We start from the raw sequence: 24,538 nt of genomic DNA, 5'->3' as shown, positions 1-24,538 counted from the left end.
TCTAGCAGACTAAAAAATCTGATGTCGAAGTTAATCTCCCCAAACTAATGCATTTTTGTCCAGGGGAGGCATATAACTGATAATATTGTCATAGCCCAAGAGGTGATACACTCCATGCACAAAAAGAAAGGTGCTAGAGGATGGCTATCAAGCTCGATCTAGATAAAGCCTATGATAGACTTGATTGGAATTTTATTCACCAAACTCTAGTTGATATTGGTGTCCCTGGCAGGATGGTCAATCTTATCGATGAATGTGTTTCTAGTACCTTCTTTAATCTTTTGTAGAATGGTAACAAAACTAAAAACTTTCGGCTTACAAGGGGAATTAGGCAAGGAGATCCCATTTCCCCTTACCTATTTGTCTAGTGTGTTGAGCGCCCATATGATCCAAGTTGCAATGGAGAGGAAAATGTGGAAGCCAATTGTCCTAAAAAAGAATGGCCCTCCCATCAATCACTTACTCTTTGTGGATGATATCCTTCTCTCTATGGAGTCTACTATGGATCAAGCCATCATTGCTAAGGATTCTAGATCTTTTCTGCCAATCATCTGGCCAGAAGATTAGCCAGGAAAAATCTAAAGTGTTCTTTTCGAAGAACGTAAATTTTGTTAGAGCTAAAGAGATTGATGATCATCTTGGTTTTGGAATCACTGTTGATCAAGGAAAATACCTCGGTGTTCCCCTTCATCACAAAAGAGTCTAAAGACATTCTTTTAACCATGTTCTCGATCGAGTGCAACAAAACCTCAGTTCCTCGAATGCCACATCTCTTTCTTTGGTTAGCCGTGTCACCTTGGCTAAATCAGTCTTGGCTGCCATTCCTAGTTACACTATGCAGACATTGATGCTTACTGCCTTTGTGTGTGATTCCTTGGAGCAGTCAACTCGCAACTTCATTTGGGGGTCTAGCTCTACCACTAAGAAAAATCACCTGGTTAGATGGGAGAGATTGTGTACCCCCTCAGACCAAGGAGGCTTAGACTTGAAGAACCTACGTGCTTATAACCGAGCTTTTATTATGAGAGTAGGGCCATGGAATGCTAACGAATGATCAAGCTCTGTGGGCCAAAGTTCTTTGTAATAAATATGGTGTCGAAGATCGTCTCATGCCTAATGCCAGGAAGCCTACTGAAGCATCTAATCTTTGGCGTGGTATAACTTCTTTGTGGCCCTCTATCTCAGCTGGTTCCAAGATTCTCTTAGGAAATGGGCAATCTACCCGTTTTTGGTGGGATAGTTAGGTCCCTCAAGTGGATAGCCTGGAAGCTGTAACACCCCGTGTATACCCGGAATATTAACATTACATCGTATTAAGCGGTGCTTAATTAAAAATGCGGAATATTCTTTTTCTTTTCAATTATGACGTCATTAAACTTAGCCAAGTTGATTACTTAATCAATTTCATAAAATATCACCTGTATGTAAATTGCAATAAGGCATCTACTGAAATTACTCAATATATAAATAAAGTGTGTATCTAAATCACGGCATTACATCTCGTAATCTGGACAATATCCTGATACATTATTATAACTCCCAACAGACTCAAGACATAAACAATACTAGGTGTCATGGACAATCCCCATGCTCACCAAATAAACAGCGTAAACAACAAGTTTCAACATAAAACTCCATAAACATAATTTGAAGCTATAAGCATATAATCAGCATGCAAATCCAGCATCCAACATGTCAGCATAAATATAACTCAGCTCCGGCCTCCTGCCGCCTGAGGTCTCAACATTACCTGAACCTGAAATAAGTGCCCTAAACGTGGGGTGAGATCTCTAAACTAGAAATCTCAGTAAGACAAGGGGTCCTCAAGGATCTTCCACCCCAAGCTCACTTACATGTGCAATATAAGTTCTAAAAGCATTTACATCAGTATAAGTTCTCAAAACTATGCAGTGCAACAGATATTCATGACATGTGTGTTGATACTATTCTACTGGCCAGAGAAATGCAGGAATAAGCATATGTCTATCCTCTACAGATAGTACAAGGAACATCACTTGTACCTCACCTACAGCCTCACCATATTGTATGTACCACATACTCAGGTTTACCGTATAAGTGGAACACCACATGCATATCTTAACGACACTAGCATATAACAACTCAACAACATTTTCAAAACATCAAAAGCATGTAACACAGCATGCATATACCATACCCCCATGGGACATGTGGAACCACAACATGGCTAAACCGAGGACATGAAAGCTTACCTTGCAAGCTAACTATCCAAGCCAAGAGTCCACACTAGCTCAAAGCCCGCAAACAGTACAACCACAATCTGTTTATACAGTAAGTAATCATCAATAACCATCTATCAAGGTTACATTAAGTGATTAAGGCTTTCCATCTCATTATAAGTCATTTTATGCATTTTCTGCAGGAGGTATTCGAATACTCCTCGATGAGTATTCGAATACTCCCTGTCTCCAGAAAGTATTCGATTACTTCCATTAAAGTATTCGCATACTCACAAGTATCCGAATACTTTTCCCCCCAGTATCCGGATACCTCAGTATCCGAATACCAAACCTTACTGTATTCGAATACTTTCCAGTATTCGAATATTTCTTCAAAGGTATCCGAATACTTCTCTTCCCAGAAAATTATTCCAATACTCCTGCAATGAGTATTCGACTACCTGATGAACAAGTATTCGAATACTACACGAAAAGTATTCGAATACTTCTTCAACATAATGCAGAAATTCGAACCAACTTCTGCATAATCCCAAGTTCAAGGGTCCAAATGCGATTGAGAGTCCAATGACTCCCTAAACAGATAATCACCAACATGTTATGAACCCAAAAACACATTCTTTTACTAAAATGGTTAAAGTTCCTCTTTTTAATAGATTAAACAAGATTTAAACTTCAAAATGACAAAGAGGTGATCATGGTATACCTCAAAGGCTCAGAACTCCGAAAATGGGACAGTAAGGAGGTCCTCTACACAGCACTAAAGTTCAGACTAAAGCAAGACACGAAAATGGTACACCAAGCTTGGTCCTTTAAGCCAAAAGATCACTTCTTGGCACCACAAAATGCCATGACAAGGTCTCTCCCTCACAACTCAGCAACACAACCTCCAAACACTCTCAACCAACAGCAAGTAAAATTCAGAAAAGCTTCTAAACTCACCACCAAGGCTACCTCACACAAAACACAAGTGTTTAAGTGGCATCAACAATGAGAAAGGTGGCACCTCAGGCTCACAAGAGGGTAGGGAGTGAAGGTGACACAAGGAAGACACAAGGCTGAAGAAGAGCTCAGAAAACAACTCACGTAGTAGCCAAATTATGGCCTAGGGTTTTGTGCAAAGTGAGTATTTATAGCTCGCTAAAAATAATAACACAGTATTAACTTTAATTGCTACGCTTAACATTTTAATCCCAAACTTAGGATTCTGAAACTACAAAATTTTCTAAGATTTATTATATTTTTAATATATTTTTCGGAGCACCTTTCCGGTACGCGCTTTTTATAGCCAGTATCAGTTTCTGACACCAGTTCTCATTATTTTAACTTGAAACTCGTTTTACAAATGCTATATAATATTCTAGTAATTATCATGCACTTATTATAATTTTCCGGGATACTTTTTTGGTACGCATTTATACCGACTAGCAGAACCAGTATCTGCACTTTTCCTCCGAAAAAAGACTTTCAGCATTCTTAATCACTTACTATAATTATATAAGCCTTATAATAATTATTAGGGTCAATTATGGAATCATTTCCTATTTTTGCATAATTAATTAATTAAATTCCTTAATTAACGGTGCGGGTTCTTACAGAAGCCATTGCTCTTAACCAAATCCCCCAATAAGATTAGCCATCTCAAAGTAACTGCTTTTGTCCCCACAATGGATCTTGGAACTTGTCCATTTTCCAGCATCTCCCCCCTAAGGAGGTGATCCACACTAAATCTCGAATTATTCCTCCCTCCTCCCTGGATGGAGTTGACCGCGTTGTTTGAATTCATACTAATAATGGTTGCTTCTCTGTCAAACCTGCGTACAAGGCTCTATCTCATTCTGAGGTCCATGACAGATCAGTGGATTGGAACATTCTGTGGGATTGGCAAGTTCCCCATAGAATCAAGTTCTTTCTCTGGCTGTTGATAGGGAACAAACTGTTGACTAATGATCAAAGAATGTTGAGGCACATGAGTGAAGACTCTCACTGTCCTAGGTGTCACCACAGCATTGAAGACTGCCAACATATCTTCAGAGATTGTCCTTGGGCCAAAGAGTTTGGGGTATTTTTGGATAGCCCAAACATGATATGTACTTCTTCTCATGTACCTTCTCTGATTGGATTGTCTCTAATCTTTGTGAGACAAAGAACCAAGGAACTAGGGAGAATTGGCCTACGAAATTCGGAATAGTTTGTTGGATGATCTGGTCAGAAAGAAACAACCTAGTGTTTAACTTGGCAACTTGTTCAACAAATAGCCTTTATCACAAGGATAATGCTTTTGTTTTCATAGAGGTGGATCTTCTATCATTATGGGAACCAGCCAATCAGCATCTAAGTATTCCACAACTCTTATATGACCTTTGTTTTTCATAGAGGAGATCTTTACCTGTAGCAGTCTTAATGTACCCGAGGATAAGGATCACTGCAATCCAGTGATCTTTACAAGGAGAGTTGGGTTTAGTTATTTTTAGTGGTGATTAACTCTTGGGAGCATGACTATTGGGAGTTGGGTTTAGTTATATTTATTTCCTAAGCAACACAACTCTTGGAGTTATATGTCTCTTTGTATTCTCATGCTTTCAATTATTCTATAGGCAGGGGATATTTTGTAATGTAGAATACATATTTGATACATAAAAAATTGAGTGTTGCAAGTTCTCAAACTTTTCTTGAATCTTATTATCTTTATCTAACCTTAGGTTAATGGTGAGGCAAGTGGGTTCCTTATCAGTTGGGAGGATGGCTTAGCCTTTAATCTCAATTGTGATGGACTTTTATCTATCCCTTTTATTTTTACAGAGTGTATATTTCCTCTTTCTCATACCCATCACCTATTACTACTTTAGCTTGTGATAATCAGAACAAAAAGAGCTTGTGCTTGTTCTATTACAGGATTGTGAATTGCTAGAAGGTGAATACAGGTAAATGTAGATGCAAGCTTAAGAAAAAGTAATGTAAATTCAGCTTCAAACAAATATGAGATAATACATAATGTTCCAAAGTGGTGACTAATATTAAGATGTTAGTATAAGGTAAACGTTTAAACCTTGCTGGTAAGGTGGCCTGCCAAGACATGTGTCTGCTCGGAATTCTCTCTTTCATTACCTTGTATAGAGGAGCACAAAAACAATGAAATACACATTGAATAAGGAAGAAGCAGCTGGATTTATATATGAGGTTGAAGGGACAAAATGTTATAAGAAGTAGAATCTGAGACAGATTCATTAGCATATGTCCAATAAAGAAGGCAATAAAATAAAAACATCAATAATATGTGTTTAAGCAGACCTTTCTTTTCTCAACTCAACTATATCTTTGAGTGTTAAAAGATTTACAGAAGAAAATGAAAGAATCTGAGAAAAAGAAAGAGCTGAATTGTACTGAATTAACTTGTTAGATCTGAGCTACAGGCTACTATATATAGGAGCACAAGCACCAATCAGCCGATAGTCAATTACATATGGCTATTATAGTTGCAACAAACTCTGAACTAATTAGACAAAAAGCCCACTTCTCTACTAAAGATATATTAACTAATAATACTGAGATACAAAAGAAACTAACAAAGAGATACTATACTCTAATATTCTGTTACAAACCAAATCCAATAGTCCAATATATATTGAAGGAAACAACAGAAATTGAAATTCTTATTTTAATCAGAAACAACTCCGAAACAATCCATAGAGTTACAAAGGATATGAAAGATTACAAGAGGACTGGATTAACAAAAAAATACTGAAACAAAAAATAAATAAGATGAAGATAGATTCAGAGGAGTTAAGAGAGCTTTTGATCTTTCCCAAGAGCCTAAGTCCCAAATTCCCAAGATGCCACTCCTTTTTCTTGCTTCCCCCTTTTCAATCCCTTGCTCTAACAGTTTTCCATAACAAACTTCCCTCACTAATGAATCAGCAGCTGACTTAGCATAATGGAAGTTGAGGAATAGTAATTACCTGAAAGGCTGCCTAGGATACACTTCAAGCTTAGGAGAGGTGTTGTATCATATTCCCTCCCATAAGATCAGGGTTGGTGGACCTATTGAGCATGATCCAGCACCTTGAGCTTATCCTGAAGCTTTGAGAAGTAAGGAGCAAAAAGAGTTTTTGTGAACACGTCCGCGACTTCTAGCTAAGCAGGAACATAATGTACAATTAGGGATTGATTGAGAAATTTTTCTCTGACAAAGAGCACATCAAGTTCCATGTGTTTGGGGAATGAGTGGAGGACTGGGTTATGAACTATAGACACTATGCTTTGATTGTCATAATAGTATATAACTTGTGTTTTTATTGGAACATGGAGCTCCTGAATAAGAGATTGAACCCACTAAACCTCTGCTGCAGTCTTTCACAGCCTCTGCACTAGATCTGGAGACAAGAGTTCTTTTTGGACCACCATGATATCAAATTGGATCCAAGAAATCAATATCGCAAAATTCTGTTAAAGAGAGAGGTGATGAAGGACAAGTCCAGAGGACATTGTGCCCTTTAGAATTCTTTTCATGATTTTCCAGTGTTGAAGGTGAGGCTGGGAGAGAGATTGACAGACTTTGTTCACACTGTAAGCAATTTATGGTCTAGTGGAAAGAGAATCATAACATGGATAGAAATAAGTGGATATTACTGTATATCCATTTTACCTCTTGTTTTCACTGCACCTTGGTTATTATTCAATGTTCACCGTAGTAGAAATGCACCTCAAGATTTGCTGCCATTATTTAAAAATCCACCACTTCTTGGTGCCCTTATGCAATAAGAATGTCATTCTATTCTGCTCCCTCTTAGCAGTAAGTCTCAATGTGTTCATTCTTTTACTGCGATTGCCATTTGCAAAGTGCTTAATGAAGGCATGCTCCAACCTTTCCATGAGCCTATTAAATTCTGAGTACATGATGGAGCAGGCAGCATTTTGGATTTGGAAAATAATTGATTAACTGAAAGAATATAAGAAAATATGAATTCAAGGTACAACCTCTGAGCTGCCAACATAAGAACAGTCAACCATCTTTAAGCAATCCTTTTATGCTTTCCTTGAACTCACCTGCACTGTTAAAAGTCAGATAAAACCGAACTCAAAACACTGCAACCAAAGATTATCATTCAAATAATATAGGAGACATTGTCATACTTCTTCACAATTTTTGAGAATGCCAACTAGTTTAAGAAGCTGCATACCAATCAAGCATAATGATTAGCCTTGTAAAAGATAATCAAGCTCTCATCATTGTTAAGTTAACAAAGGAAGGAGGAAGCCATGTCACCTATAGCATTTTAGAAACCGAAGCTTACGATAAAATTCCTTCCAAGCTATGCTTATTTGTTCCTCCGCTTGTCTCAGCTCTTTCTTGCTGAATGATTGGTCAGGTTTCTGACTCAAGAGAAGCCTGTTTATAGTTGATACAGGAAATTTTTGTATGGTCATGTTCATTTACACCCGATTGAGGATATCTAATGAAGCTGGTCTAAATCCCTCCATGGAAGTCATAGAAGTTGTTTGTTCCACAGAATTTCCACTTCCATCTTCCACATGCCTTTCATTGCTCATCTTAACTTTTTGAATCACATTCATTTGTTGACGTGAGTCACCATCAAAATTGATACAAAAAGATTGTCCTATCTAAGAGGAAGGTGTTATTTATTAGATTGAAACAAATACAATAACAATACAACCAAAGAGAAAGAGTGCTCCCTAAACTCGGAGGATCTCTCCAAGTCTTCTGCAGAGTGCAGAATTCTTATTACAAATCCTAGCCTACCTTCCAGAAACATCACACATAATAAATACAAACTGTTACCATACTTTCTCTCTTATAACACTGGAGAAAAGGATAAACGAAGGCAATGTTTTACACAAGTCCCATTTATCCACCTTTATTTTAAAGCAATCAGAGCATTTATTTGCTTACTCAACCTCTCTGCTCTTGGGCATGTGGCTTCTTAATGCGGATGCAAAACGAACACCTAGAAAGGGTTGCATTGGTGTTCTTGTACTTTTCAAAACTTTTTGATGTGGACTGCTAAGCTTTGGCCAATTTAGAGAATGTTGAACTTAAAGAGTTCTAATACACACCAACTATACATGATTAACAGCCTTATCCAAATATGCAAGGTTAAATTTTAATTCAATCAAACAATTTATTTGTATTAACTTTTTGCACGTTTTGGTCCCCATAAACCCCTATGTCTAAATGAGATGTAGAGACAAAAGTGCACCTTAACTCTTCTATCACAAAATGAACAGAAGAACTACCAAGAATATTGAAACAAAACAGTTTGTAATATAGTGTTATGAAAAACATTGTAATATGACACAGAGGATTTTGTCCAAATAATGCAAATTGGTAAATCACTTCAGAGTTATATCTTCAGACAAGAAATGAGAGTTATTACAAAGTGAAGTTTAAGTTCAAAGAATAACAGTGGTAATATTATCTAAATTCAAGAAGAGTTACTTGGGTACTTACTTTACCTTACTTAAGTACTTCGCTACATGATGGAAGCAATATAACAAATCTCGCACTATTCAATAATGATTTTTCAATTTAATATCCAAATCAATTTCAAGTTCACAAAAAGTCCAACTTCTCACCAAAGGTCAGTGGAGACCAGTTCAATCCAAATTGCTAAAGCCACAAGCTAGTGGTTACTCGAGTAAACTAATTTAATCTACTCAGGTAAATTTCAATTAAGCTGATTATTCAAGTTCGCCAAGATCACAAAACAGAGTATATGGCTAGTATGTGAAGCAAAATATACAGAAATATCACCTAGAATTAGTTTGGTATAAATGGTAGTATTTAGAATTTGAGAGTATTGCTTTATGCAAAACAGACAGACCAGTCTTGAATTTTAAAGCATAATTCTCAGAATCTACTCGATTAAATACTTGAGTTTTACTCACCTGATAGCTTAAACTTCTGGGTTGAATTGGTTCTTTATTATAATATTAGGACAAAATTACTAATTTTGTTACATAATTATATAAGGACTTAAACAGTAGATAACAAACAACCGAACCAAAACAGTTATCTAACTCAAACTAACTAGTAATGATATTGACAAATTTACAACTGATATAAGCAAGCTAGGACAGAATGCTCACGAATAGTGTAAATCCTAATTTCTTGTAAAAGCAAAGAATATCTGCACCAATTTATCAATTACCTCAAATCACTTCAATTACTTGAACAAAACAAAATGGTAATGATAGTTCTCAAGATGTAGCACACGGTTAACTTGAACAAGTCACTTTACTAAGATATGACTGATTTAAACACCAATATTGGTCTTTTAAGTGCAGTATTGATCTAACCCAAATTATCATAGAAGCTTTATTTATTCAATTTTGTCAATTCCACATAACAGAAATAAATGTTAGTAGATTACAGTTAAGCTCAATATCCAAACAAAACAAGTCAGTTCTTGATCAAGATAAAGAATTGTAAAAAGAGCAAAGGAAAGAAAACAAGACGCAAGAGCTTATACTGGTTCACACCCCTTAGTGCAATGGGATGCTACGTCCAGATCGAAGATGGCTTAGTTTTTATTAGAGGTTAAATATCTAACTTAAAATCAAACAACACACATGCAGTTTCAATAAAAACACCATAAGACAGAGTTAGGAAAGATTACCCTAACCCTAGTTTTCTTGGAACACAAACCAATTTCTACTAGCTTCAAGCTTTGAGAAATTTGCCTTTCAAGCTAAGCACCAAGACTTGGACATGGATCTTCCTATCCTTTACAGTCAAACAGAGACCACTCTCACTTATAGTGTCTCTAATGCTTGAAGCATTGAGATAAACTAAAGTCAAGCTAACTTGTTCAAATCCTCCTGGTTTAAGACTTCCCACTAGGGCTATAGATTGTTACAAACAAAAATAACAGCTAATACACTGTTAAAAATTTATCACAACAAACAAGAAAAAATAGGGATGAGTGCACCTTATTTTGGGATCTGTACAATGTGAGACCTATCACCAATATTTGATTATCAAAGCGATCCTTAGCTCCAAATGAATGTTATGCAACAAGAACTTTTATGCCAAAGGAATATGTCAGAAAACCCTAATTTTGACACAATAATCAATGAGAATCTCAGAATTTTTGTTATTGCTATTCACCAAAAAATATAATTGGAAGCTCTCTGTAAGAAACTGATAGCCTATTATCCTAAGTTTGCATAGTCTAATTCGTATTTTCACATATCCTATAATAGAAATGTATTTAACAAATTTATCATTCCTTTTAATAAAATTACAGAATTGCCCAAAAAAAGGTCCCATTTGATTAAATGATAGATGAAAATATAGATGTGATGTTGGCCATATAATACATGAAAGCTAAATATTTAGCAAGCAGAGCTTGCTTAATAGTGGTTTAAGACAAGTCACATACATGCTGAATGTACCTAGTCTGTGATATAAAGCTGAGTTTGCTTGAAGGTTGGTATGTAGAATGGTTGTAAACTCTTAAAAAATAGCTCAGTGCTCATAAGTATACGTACAGTGATTTCGTTGAAACCTGCATACAACATCTGTAGTAGGTTCAAATCACATGTCACATTATGGTTGTTTGTTTGAGGTTAAAAATAAAGAGACGAGGGTAAAGAAGTGTGATAGAAAGGTTTTTTATTTTTATTCATCGTTGTCTAATGAAGGATGAGTAACATTAGTTACATGAATACTACAAAAGTAAACAAAATTGGCTAAATGTTAACAAAATGAAGATAACTAACTCATACTATGTCCAATAAATAAACAGGAAATTACAAAACAGAACAATAACAAAGTGAAACGACTCCAGGACAGGTACAACTTCCACCATTTTGATGTTGCAGGACTCTTGGTGAATCAGAAGGAAATATATGCATGATCTAACAGGTAAGGATCAAATCCCTTTTTAGGTCATCCAAAGTATAAAAAAAATCCTCCTCAATGGGTCTTTTTTGGGGCTGCAATATGTAGGCATCATTTGACTTCATTCCTACATCTAAATAGGATTTCTCAACTTTTGTGGATTGGGTGATTGATGGAGTAGCCTCATTCAGTTGGCCAACCAAGGATGCATCAATTCTCTTGCATTGTAGCTCCCCTTTAGCATCCTCCAAAGGAATACCAATAGCACTTGTGGAAGAAAACTCAATTGGAATGTTCCCTATATGAGCAGTAGAGGAGGAAAACTTCAAGCTATTCAGAGGCAGTTGATCTTCATATAAAACCTCACCGAAACGGGAAGAATTGCTAGGAAATTCAGAGGAAACCACATATCCACTTGACCAATCAATTGAACTAAATTGTCCAATACTATTTATACGGTTGCTTTGCTGAAATTGGTTAAGCTCGATTAATTTTGGAATTCCAAGTGTTTTTATGGAGTTGTTTATATTTTGTGTCTCAATAGATTGGAACGGTGCAGAAGGATTGATTTCTCTCCAATTCAAGCCAGACGGGGATTTAAGGCTATGACAAATTCCTCCGAATGCATTTGAAGGTTGTGTAGTGTTTAAGATTCTTCTTGATCTAAATGAGGTGTCAAAATTTCCATGTCTATCTATTGAATTCATTTGCACTTAAGAATCATTACAACCCAACGTAAATGCCTTCTCAATGAAAGTAAAATGGCCTTGAAGGCCGTAGCATGTGAGAGGGAAAAACAAAATTTTTCATATGCAGAATTACATATGCAATCAAGAATCATGCTTTATGGCATGTGATGTTACCTTTGTTTGTGAGTTCAAAACTCCAAGACGATCAGTGTTAGGTTTGAAGGGTTCAAACCCTCTAACGTTGATCCACACCACCCACGTCAAGATGCAAGAACGCTTTCTTGAAAGCCACCAATTGACCACCACAGAGAGGCTTGCTATGCGCTCAATAGGTGAAGAAGGAGGCTAGGTATATGTGTTTAGAAGAGTAAAGTCTCCAGCATGAAAACTTCACAAGAGTGAGAATGGTATATAGAAGAATTGGCTAGGTTCTTTTGAAAAACCTTAAGGAGGAACTCACCAACTAGGCGCACAAGAGAGGGAGAGAATTTTGTGTATCAAATCAGAATTTTTACTTTACTTATAATGAAAGTGGCGCACAAGTGAGTGAGACAAAGGTGGAGTTGTTGCAATTCAAAAATCCCAACAACCTCCCCTTTGAATCCTCATAAGACTAGATCTTTATCTAGTCAAAATTCTGAACCAATGGTCATCATATGACCACCAATTCATGCGCCCCTATTCAGCCCAAAAAGGGTCCAGATACATTTGAGCTGTTGCATTCAAGTTTGAACCAACTAGCTGACTAATTCTCTCAACAACAAAATCTGATTGGAGCTTGTTGGTTTGACAAGATGACAATCATCTCCCACCAAAATGGCGCCCCAAATCAGCCCTTGGAGATCTCCATAGATCTTCTCTTCATACTAGGGATTTGTTCCAACAAGATCTCATCTTATTCTTTTGTTATTGAACAACTTTTCATAGCCATTTCAAATTTGAATTCAAACATTTAAATTCAAACGTTCAAACATTTCAATTCTAAATTCAAATTCAAATTTCAAATTCAAATTCAAATTTCAAATTCAAATTTCAAATTCAAAATTCAAAATTCAAATTCAAAATTCAAATTTCAAAATTCAAATTTCAAATTTCAAATTTCAAATTTCAAATTCAAATTTCAAATTTCAAATTTCAAATTCAAAATTCGAATTTCAAAATTCGAATTTCAAAATTCAAATTCAAAATTCAAATTTCAAAATTCAAATTTCAAATTCAAAATTCGAAATTTAAATATTTGATAATTAATTTAACTAATTAAATTAATTAGTAATGTCTTGGACCATCCAAGCCCATTAACAATACCATGCGCCCTCTCCCTCTTAGGTGGGCTTCCAAACTTCATCTTGGGCTAACAACCATTATTAGGCCCAATACCTTTAATGCTATATCATCATGACATTAAGGTGTTAGTGTGTGACCCATTAGGTCCAACATAGCCACTGACATAAATGGGCTCGGGCCCAACAAGCCCACAACCCATTTAATGACAACACAGAGCACTAGCAATGCTTTGTTGCCCCAGAGCTAGTTAGATTAAAGACTTGATCATCCTATTACACATATTTGGTTGCCGTATATATTTCTTTTCGTCTCGGTTACCTTCCCATAAAACCTAGGGTAAGGAAGCGTATCAACCCTTGCGGTTTAGGGTAAGCTTTATTCGAAATAGGGAATCTTCAATTTACTGACTCTAAAGGCAGATCATCTCATGATCTCTTTTACTATGCATAGATTCCCGAGTCCCTGTAAATGTCATCCCGATTTCTCCGGTTTACAGATAACCTAATCTCTCACAGAGATTTGACGAATTCCTTCAGCTTATCACCCTAGCCCTGTGCTCTTTCAGGACAAGCCCAACAGTATACCTATGAGTCTCCATGTTTCAGGCAGACGAGGTATACAGTCAAAGCATGCCTTCTAGAATACAGTCTAGGTAATAACTTCTGGTCTAAGGAAAGACATACCCAAATATAAAGAGACTACTCTAATGATACTCTCTGTGAGTGTAACATCCCACGTAATTAGTGAAGATACATAAAATACCATGAGACATTAGAATTACATGTGAAAAGTCGAACTACATGTGGGGTTGCTAATGCTTAAATTATATAGTTGTTCATAGAGGATCTCTACTGTGTAGGAAAATTAGTAGGATTATGATGAAGGGTAACGATTTATCTTTACGCATGAGAGGCATCATAAAAGAGATAAGAATAATGTGTGGTAACATGTAAGGAAACAAAAATATTTATAAGGTTAGGGAACTTATAAATTTTAGAATTAGTATTTAAATTATAAATTGGGCTAGTCCTTGAACACAATTAGATTAGTATGATCTTTGAGTCCAATTTCTCCATGCTTGGCTGAACCCATAGGGCTTGAGAAGAGTCCATAAATTCAGCACACACACCCCACATTTGGTCACAACCTTATCCTCCTCTAAGAAATCCTACACGGCAACTTTTAATGGATTGTAATCTCCACTTGGCAACCAATTCAGCTTTCCATTCCTTTGTGCCTTGCGTTAATTTTGGGTTGAAAAGAAGGCTGATGCCTTGTCCCTTTAGCTAAACCAACTCAGCTTTGTTAACATACAACCAATAAGAGACTTGTGGGCAGATTTGCATGTTGCCTAATTGGGCAGAAAACACATCACACCTTGCCCCTCATGTGCGCCTAGGTAGAAGTATAAGCATCAGAAAATTCTGACTTCAATCCCTTCATGAAGACTCAAGTCGATCACTTCTCTCTCCCTCCTCACATGCGCAAAAGAGAGTACAAAGAAAAATCTGATTTTGTGTAATTGTCAAGCCAAAACAGCCTTGGCATACATACAGCCAATGAAGAGGAACTTGGCAGAATGCATGTGTTTGCATTGGACAAAAGTCTATCACTCCTTACACCATCTTGAGCACTGAACCATGGGTAAGAAATGCATCAGAATGCATGCATCCTTAGTGGCTAGGAAGTGAGGCAACCAGCCATCTCTCTTCACACTCACATGTGCGCATGACAAGGGGAAAGCCTTGTTAAAATTCTGGTCATGGGTGAAGCTCAAATCAGATTTCAAACTCTCCTTCCTCTCCTTCCAATCCGCTGCATACTCAAGTCCTAAACTAAAAGATTGCATGATAAGATTAGAACCAAGTAACCATCTCACCATCCTCCTCATCCACTCAAACCGTAACCTTAGTGTTAAGAAACCTTAAAAGATCTAACTTTCCTTCTCCTTCTAAAACCGTGGAACACTTGAGGAATAAACATAGTCTCCAACACATTTTCTTCTTCCACTCTTGCTCGGCTGCGTCACCCTCCAAGAGGTAAGGTATACCTCTAGCCCGTTCTTTTCTCTTGGTTGACGGAAACACTCATTTGAGGCAAATCTCTAACTTATATCCCTTCCTTTTCTTCTTTGCGCGCGCAACCACCCCAAGTGTGGAGCTTGTTGTTTCAAGTGATATGAAGGAGTTAGTCACTACATCCTTGTCCAACCCGGTTTCTTGGTGCTACTAAGAGGTAGGTACCAAACTTCTTTTCCCTTTCCCGTTATTAAATCAAGAACTATGATAAGGAAGTAAAACTCTTAGCTAAACATAAACATAGATTCTGCCTTGTATGTTTTTGTATCATTATAAAAGGAAAATAAATAAGATAACATGTTTAGGTTCTTGGTAGCACACCATCATGAGATTTTTAGACCTTAGAATAAATTACTTTGATGCTTTATGTAGTTAAAACCGATTATGTTTGAGGACATGCCATGAACTAAAATCCTATTCTTCTTATTAAAATTTCAAGAGGTTGTTAGATCACTATTTTGTCATGTTAAGTTTATGTTTTGATAAAACGTCAAAAGTCTACGCATGTTGAAACCGGTTCTGTTTTGGAGCAACTTTTATGCATAAAATTTCGTTTAAATTTATGTGGACAACATGATGATGGATTTCTTTTCTTGCGCACCCTTTGAGTAGAGAAGTAAGAGTTTTGATGAATAGAAACCTTCACTGTTTCTAGAAAATAAAATCGTTATTTTATGTTGGTTTTGTTCACTGTTTACGGAAGAACGTTGCTGAGAAATGCTCACTGTTTCGCTCACTGTTTTGAGTAAAAAACGCCCACTGTTTTCCCCACTGTTTAGCGTTCAAAAGAATTGATTAAGAGTCAAAATAATGTTAGGAAAAAATGGGACTACATGGACGAATGGTATAAGGACTTGTACACTTGGAGTTTTGTTATTAAATCATTTATATAAAGTGAAACGTATGCTAATTAATTATACTTCTAAATTAGGTGCGAAAAATCCTTGAGACATTGGACTGTTTCGTTGTGAATCGGTAAAGTAAATTTTCGACGTACGAGGTATGTGTAGGCGGTATTACCTAATGTGACTATTGGCTAGTGTATGGAATTGTGATGTGTTGCTCACATTTGTTCTATGTATGTTATGATGATGATGAGCCAATGGTAAGAATATGAAAGGATGATATGATATATGCATGCATTTTACATCATAATACATTTTTATGTTGGGTGCGATTGCATAACATGGCATGTATACTTGATTCATGACATCTTGAATATATATATATTTGTATTGAGGACATGTGACTGAGCATGCATCATATAGGCATGCCTGGTACCAGGAGAGGGGACACTTGGCTTCAGTCCGCATAGGTTCCACAGTGGGATTCACCTTCATGGGAGCCATTAGGAATACCCACTGTGATGCTACGCGCACGACGGTGCTATGAGAGTAAAGGAAAAAGGGCGTTATATACGCGTTATGATATATGATGAAAATGATTAAATGTTTGAAGTGATTATTTATGATTTTGTGCCTAGTTAATATTGTTGCATTATGGTTTTGTTGCCACACTACTGGGATTTTCTCTCACCCCTTTGGGGCTGCTATTTTTACAAAATGGCAGGAGGACGTAAAAGCTTTTGAGGACTTGGATATTTGCTGTTGGCTTCTACTGTTTGGGCATGCTGCTATTGATGTGATATTTTATGGATGACTGTATGAAATTGAGAAGCTTTTATTACTGTGAACTATGATATTTTATTATTGCATTACGATTTTATGACCAGCAAGTATTTTGGAAACAGATGTTGAAACGTTTGCGAAAAGGATTTTGACATGTTATCTAAATGCTGAGTTTTGAAAAGTCTTTGCGAGCACATTGTAAGTTGTCGTACTGGGGCTACGGACCTCCGATTTTCTTATAATTTATATGCACGTGTAGCCCCAGGTGTCTAGTTTCATTATATATAAACCTTGAAAAGAAATTCTGAAAGATAGATTTATTATGAATTTTACCAGCCAGGACGTTTGTGATATTTCCACTATTTTCTCTCTTATTTTGCGAGTTATGTTTCTAGGGGCAAACGAACTCCAAATCACTATTATTTTATATGAACGTGAAGCCCCAGATGTCTAGTTTCCAGATTACAAAGAATATAGTTTTGAATCGTTGAACTGGATTTTATACGAATTTTTAAAGACAGAAAGGTCTATCAGGAAATTTATATTTTTAATAAGTTTAAGAAATTTTGTGTACTCTGATTTTTGTAATTAACCAGATACCCTCTTTAGCTTTAATTGGCAATGTAAAAGCGAACTTTTTTTCAGTCTCTAAAATACTATTAAAGAACTCTAATTCCGCTTAGCAAACAACTCTCTTGGAGGCCTACAAGAGAGGGTGTTACAGTGAGATTTCCTCGTAGAGTCTCTTTTGTGGGTCTGTTCAGTGCGAGCTAGACCCTTATAGATCCACCCACGACTTTAGCTAAGACATCTCCATATCTATAGCTCATGAGGTCTTTACCTTGCATCCGAATACAAGTAGATAAGTCGTGCTAGTTTTACCCGAGATCACTGATCCCCATTCTCAGTGTCTCTAGACTAGGAACTCATCACAGATACTCAAGAGATACCTATTTTATTCCAAGGGGTTTATCCAGTTACTCATGTAAAATATTAACAGTAATATTGAGACAAAATATGAAACAGGATAAATAGTGCTTTTATTTATTTGCGACAATACAAAGGTCCACATATGTCCTAATCTAATTAAAAGATTGTCTCTAGGACATCCATATACTAACACTCAAGGCCAAGTTTGTATTTCTGCAATACAAAATGAAAGTGAGCTTATGCATTATTATCACAATACAAGTTATGGATTAGAGTTGTGCATTTTTTATGCACACTGATATTTCCTAATTAACTTTGTTCAAAATTTTAATAAACCATTAGATTTAAATTATTGTCAAACCATCATTTGCTAAAAGTTAAAAAGTATATTACCCCTTCAACTTTGATCATGTGCCAAAATTGAAACCGAAGGGGATTTTTGTTGTGATATCTTTAGACCTATTATTTGGATTATCTATAGATGGCAATTTTCAACATAACCCATTGACACGACATAAATAAGATATGAAAAAATTTATGTTCGGGTCTATATGCCAAGAGGTAGAGATCATTTGTATTGTTTTTAGTAAACAAGATCATTTGTATTTTAAGCATAAACAGTCCAAAAATTTATGATAAATGAGAAATTTAAAATTCATACTTGCAGATGACTTGCTACATTTTCTCTTGTAAGACCTTCAACATTTATCAAGTGAAGTATTTTCCTAGGAACAACCTCTTCAATAACAGTTGAAGAAAGATCGTATTAGAAATGTGAATATCCATGTTGAGATATCAAGTTCACATTATAAGTTCAACGTTCACATGTCAAACAGAAAAGGAAAATCAAATACTCATTATCATGTAAACTCACTATTAATGCCCAGTTGATTGACTGTAGCAAGAAATTTTCTTTGCAACTCATCATTCCAATTTAAACGAGGCTTCTTTTGATTTGAAGGTTCCTCATTCTCTTTTGCATTCATTTCACCATTTTCGTCTTCCACACATGGTTCCTTCCTTTTTTTACCTTGCATTTGATTATGGTCAGCATTACTTTCTGATGCGATGTGTAAGAACCCGCACCGTTAATTAAGGAAGTTAATTAATTGATTATGAGAAATTAGAAAATAATTCCATAATTGACCGTAATAATTATGAGAAGGCTTAAAAATTATGGTAAGTGATTAATAATGCTGAAAGTCGCTTTTCTGACGAAAAGTGCAGATACCGATTCTGCTCCTCGGTATAAATGCGTACCGATGAAGTATCCTGAAAAATTATAATAAGTGCATGAATATTCCTAGAATAATATGTAGGATTGTGATTTCAAGTTTCAAGTTGAAATAATGAGAACTGGTGTCAGAACTGATACTGGCTACGTAAAAGCGCGTACCGGAAAGGTGCTGCAAAAAATAATATAAAAATATGATAAATTTTAGAAAAATGAGTAGGTTCAGAAATTTTGAGTTTGGAATTAAATGATAAGCGTAGCTATTAGTGCTAATATTGTGTGTTTAAGACTTAAACCACTATATATACTCATTTTGCACACAACCCTAGGCCGTAATCAGCCTCTCTATGTGGGTTCTGAGTGTGTGTGCTGCTGCCTTCTTCTCCAACTTGTCCTAAGGCATTCTTTCTCCATTTCTTACCAAAGAAACCACCTTTCTTCCATTCTCTTCACCTTATACCTTGTGTGAGTGAGAGGGATCATAGGGGATGAGTGGGAGGCCTCTCTTCTGAGTTTGGAGTTCTGTTTTCTGGAGTCTTGGAGCTGACTTTGTGGTTTGGGTTGAGGGAGCCTTTGTTCTTGCATTTTGTGCTTTCATTGTGTGATCTTTGAAGAGAAAGAACCAACCTTTGATCACCATTTTCGTGCACATTGAAGTCTGAACTGTTGGGTTAGTTTGGAGAGCTCCAAGAGCACCCTTCTGTTTTGTTTTGAGCTTGGGGTAAGTTGTTAAACCTTGATCATGAGTTTTTCTTGTTTAAAGGTTGAGTCTTGGCATGTTAATGAGTTAAGCAAGTAACCAACCTACATATGAACCTAAAAGAGAATAAAGATGTATGCTTTAACGTTTAGAAGTGTTAAAAATGGAACCTTGGAATTGATATCTCGAGAAATGCAGAAATTGCATTCTATCGCGAAATATTCGGATATGATATCTGGATATTGGTATCCGGATATGGGCTCTGTAGATATCCGAATATGGATATCCGGATATGACATCCGGATATGCATATCCGGATATGAGGTGCGCCCTTTTGAAGGGATTTTGAGGATTAAAAATCTGATTGCATCATGACTCTCTTGATCACTTCTTGTGCGCCTAATAGTATATATGTTCCTCCTAGGGTTTTGTAAAAGCCTAAGCCATTTTCTCCTTATTCCTGCGCCACTTTTGTGAGGTTTTCTCTCTGAAAACTTCACTCTTCTAAACACTTTTACATAGTCTCCTTTCATCACACATTGAGCGCATAGCAAGCCTTATTGTGGTGATCAGTCGACGGCTTTACTGGAAGGAGTTCCTGTATCTAGACGCGGGTGGTGTGGATCAGCATTAGAGGGTCTGAACCCTTCAGACCTACCTTGATCATCTTGAGTTTTCACGAACAAGGTATGACATACGTCTTAAAGTATGTATCTTGACATGCATGTGTATTCCGCTTGCGGAAAATTTTTTGTTTTTCCCTCTCACATGCTACGGCCTTCAAGGCCAATTCGAACTTTCAGTGTTTACATGCTTTGATAATTGAAAATGTTGTTGAGCTTTATGTGCAATTGCTTATAATATATATGTGTTGTTCCACTTAGACGGTAAGCCTGATTATGTGGCGTCATACAATACGGTGACACTGTGGGTGGGTGCAAGTGGCGTCTTGCACTAATGTGGGTAATAGACATATATAAATCATGCATTTCTCTAGCCAGTAGAATAATATTGACATACATGACATGATTATCTGCTGCATTGCACTAATTTTGGAACTTATATTGTATATTGTTTTTAGAACTTATATTGCACATGTAAGTGAGCTTGGGGTGGAAGATCCTTGAGGACCCCTTGTCTTACTGAGATTTATGTTTAGAGATCTCACCCCACGTTTGGGGCACTTATTTCAGGTTCAGGTAACCCAGGGGTTGAGACCTCTAGCGGCAGGAGGCCGGAGCTTAGTTGATTGATGTTCATCTGCTTATGTATACTGACTATGCTGTGATGCTGGATTATGTCTGTAGCTATTATGTCATTAGCTTTATGGATTCTGTGTTGAGACTTTGTTGGGTGTGTTGCCTTATTTGGTGAGCATGGGGATTGTCCATGCCACATTGACTTGACTTTATGTTCTTAGTTTTGAGTTGTATTAATGTATCAGGATATTGTCCAGACTACATGTTGTAGATCTGTGACCTAGATACTCACTTATCTATCTATTGAGGTATTTTAGTTAGCTGTCCTTTTGCAATTTACATACATGCGATGTTTTTGAAATAGAAATTAATAATCAACTTGGTTAATGATAATGACATCATAATTGAAAAGAAAAAGATATTCCGCATTTTTAATTAAGCGTAGCTTAATACGATGACATGCTAACAAATCGGGTATACACGGGGTGTTACACGATGCCTTGACTACCTTCTCTAGCTATATTGTGTGTTTTCTCCTCATTGAATGGCGTATTTTTATCTTTGCAATCAATCTTTCTTCGCACTACATGTTGCCATATATTCTGCAGTACTTCGATTCGAGGAGGTTTAATTATGTAGTCACATACGCCAAGTATAATTGTTGGATGTTTAGCAAGTGCACTAGTCGTACAAGTAATAAAATGATGAGTAAAGATCGTTCCCACGAGGAATTGTGTTCAAACACCAACAAACCATAGAAAACTAATTTGAATCAGATAAGAGTTTGTAAAAATCATGAATAATTTGTCACTAGAAAATTGATTGTAAGTAATTTGACACAAAATAAATATGGATTAGGAATTAATAAAACAACAAGTAGTCAGAAAACAACTTTCCTCCATAATAACCCATGTAAAAACTGATCATATGATGAATTCCTTTCCATGTGATGTTAATCAACCTTTTACTTATCATCAAGATGTAATCCCTTACTACCCTGATAGATACATTAATCAGAAACCCCAATCCCTTGGTGATCTCTTTCTTAATACATGCATGAAATACTAAAGTCTTAAGATTACATCAGAACTCTAGCATCAATCCCTTGAGTACTAGAATTCTGATGTTGAGATTATCAAATACAGAAGTTATATAAACATCCCTGTTCTATACTACTTCCTTGATAGAAATAATTAACTCAGAAAATCTCAAATCAACAAATGAAAAATACTTCATCATATTAATCAAATCAACATAATATTATCATGGAGTTCCATTGCATTCAGACTATAAAAACTCTACTCAGACATGACTAAAGAATAGATAAGAGAAGAAGAAGCAAACTTCATTTCCATGTTGAAAGTCTTCAATGTCCAAACTATTACAAGGAAATCCTAATACAAAAACTAAAACCTAAGAGAATTTAGAGATAAGTCAGACTAAAGTTTAAGAGAGAGAGAAAGTTCAGATCCCTTTCAGATCCAGAGATATTTCCTAAGTGTCAAGGCTTTGCCTTATATAGTGTTACAATTAAAAACAAAAAACTGATGTGGGCGCTAAAACGTCCATAAGTGACCGTTTTAGCGTCCATGCTTTACGTATGCTTAACTGTTTTTAACTGATTCCAACGCTAAAACGTTAAGGAATGACCGTTTTAGCGTCCAAACTTGGTGAATGCTCAACTAACTTTAACTGACTCCAACGCTAAAACTCTTGATTTGGACGTTTTAGCGGTGAAGACCAGAATCCTTTTTCCACTTTAGGGCGCTAAAACGCTTATTGCAGGCCGTTTTAGCGCCCAAGACCAGCAATTTTCCATCTTCTAAGTGCAGCAGCGCGCTAAAACGCTCTGTGTGGGCGTTTTAGCGCTCATCACCAGCAAGTTTTGGCCTCTTCCTGTAGCAGGGCGCTAAAACGCTCAGTGTGGACGTTTTAGCGCTCAACACTTAGGCAATTTTTCTCCTCTTGAGCTCCAGAATCTTCTTCCTTCTCCAGTTGTCTTTCAAGCTTGCTTTTCCTACAAGAATCATACAAAATTCCAATAAAGCTCTTGAACTTGTAATTGAGGACATCTTAGGACATTAACCTTGTTTTTCATCATTTAATCACACAATTTGATCCTAATTCCTGCTAAAAACCATGATGAACTAAGGGTTCATCAATAACACATTTCCTCACGCACTCTATATCACTCAATTCTGTCAACACTAGATTACAAAAAAAAAATAAACAATGAAATAATAAATATCAGTAATCTCATAATAAGGAGAAGTAAATCTCTTGTTGAATACATGCTAAGACAAGAGTATTTGAACTTACTTATGACAGGTATGTCCATTTCATGTCCCACTATCTCAAGTAGCTTAAATCCATCCATGTGTGGCATATTTACATCGGTAATAATGAGGTCATACATATTTCTATTTGTCCTCAACAGTTCTAATGCGTTAATTGACTAAATAGTTGTAGTAACTGCAACAATTATAAATCAGATGTTAGATTTATTCAGCATCATAAAAGACAAAGACCTCCTGCAATATCAAAATATATTGATTCTCCCAATAACAAATTTTTAGTTCTAAACAGTAATGTGGGGTAAAGAACTTCTTATCACTCATACTTGAATTCCCAACAATATTTGGCAACACAAGAAAATAACTTTTTAAAATATTCTAATTTCGAAAGAAGTTTCAACTTTAGAAGATTTAAGAAAACGCTCGTCTTGCAAAGAAAGAAATTTTGAGTTGAAAATTTAGAAAATTGTCAGGTGATGTATATGTGAGCGACCGAACACAATATATGTCAACAGAGCATTTAAAACTTTAGAGTGGCAACAAACTGTATGTTCAGTTTATCACTACGCAAAATAAAGCATGACCCCACAAGCAAAAATCAATGCAGTTGATGAGCAAAAAATCAATGCAGACTCGAATTAACTAAATAGGAAGAGAAAGGTGACAAACCCTGATACTGGCATTTGCGAAGCATGTTCCCTAACACTTTAAGACAAAGTTGATCATCGTCAACAAGCAGAATATGCATACCCACTGGAAAATGGTCTCCTGCCCCATCTTCATATACCAAATAGTTCTCCAGAGTCATATTGAACCAGAACCAAACACCTATATGAGAAACCAAGCAATGGTCAGATATCACAAATCACAGAGCAAAAAGCCCAAAATTTGACAATAGAAAATTTATTTTTAATTTACCAAAAACAAAAAAAAACATCATTTTTAGGGCCTCTTTCACCTAACATACAAACAATACATGACAATAAATAAAAAGGAGAAAGAGAACACAGGAAAAGACTTGGATAATGATGGTAACTATTAGAGAAGGGAACAACAGATACCTAAGCAATGATTAGATATCATAAATCACACAAAAAATGCTCCAAGAAAAAGAATTAAAAGAAACCTTGTTTTCAAGGCTGTCTTTCACCAAATAAAGAAACAATGCACGACGAGAATTAAAAGAAAAGAAAGAAACAGAAGAAAAGACTTGGACAGTTATGGTAACTATTAGAGAAGAGAACAATAGATACATGTATGCAAAACCAATCAATGATCAAATATCACAAAGAAAATGCACCAAACAAAAAGAATTAAAAGAAACCTTGTGTTCATGGCTGTCTTTCACCAAACAAAGAAACAATGCAAGACGAGAATTAAAATAAAAAAAAAGAAACAGAAGAAAAGACTTGGACAGTAACGG

General features: G+C 36.1%; 1 pseudogene; it reads right to left on the bottom strand.

The window, feature by feature from the left end:
- Window positions 1-11,096: 11,096 nt before the first annotated feature.
- Window positions 11,097-23,923, bottom strand: LOC133298091 (two-component response regulator ORR24-like; annotated as a pseudogene).
- Between the last annotated feature and the right edge of the window lie 615 nt (window positions 23,924-24,538).

Source organism: Gastrolobium bilobum, unplaced genomic scaffold (genome assembly GCF_033153095.1).
Source record: "Gastrolobium bilobum isolate Gb01-03AN ecotype WA unplaced genomic scaffold, APGP_CSIRO_Gbil_v1 utg826, whole genome shotgun sequence".
NCBI classification, from domain to species: Eukaryota; Viridiplantae; Streptophyta; class Magnoliopsida; order Fabales; family Fabaceae; genus Gastrolobium; species Gastrolobium bilobum.
This window is presented reverse-complemented; position numbering and strand designations above follow the sequence as displayed.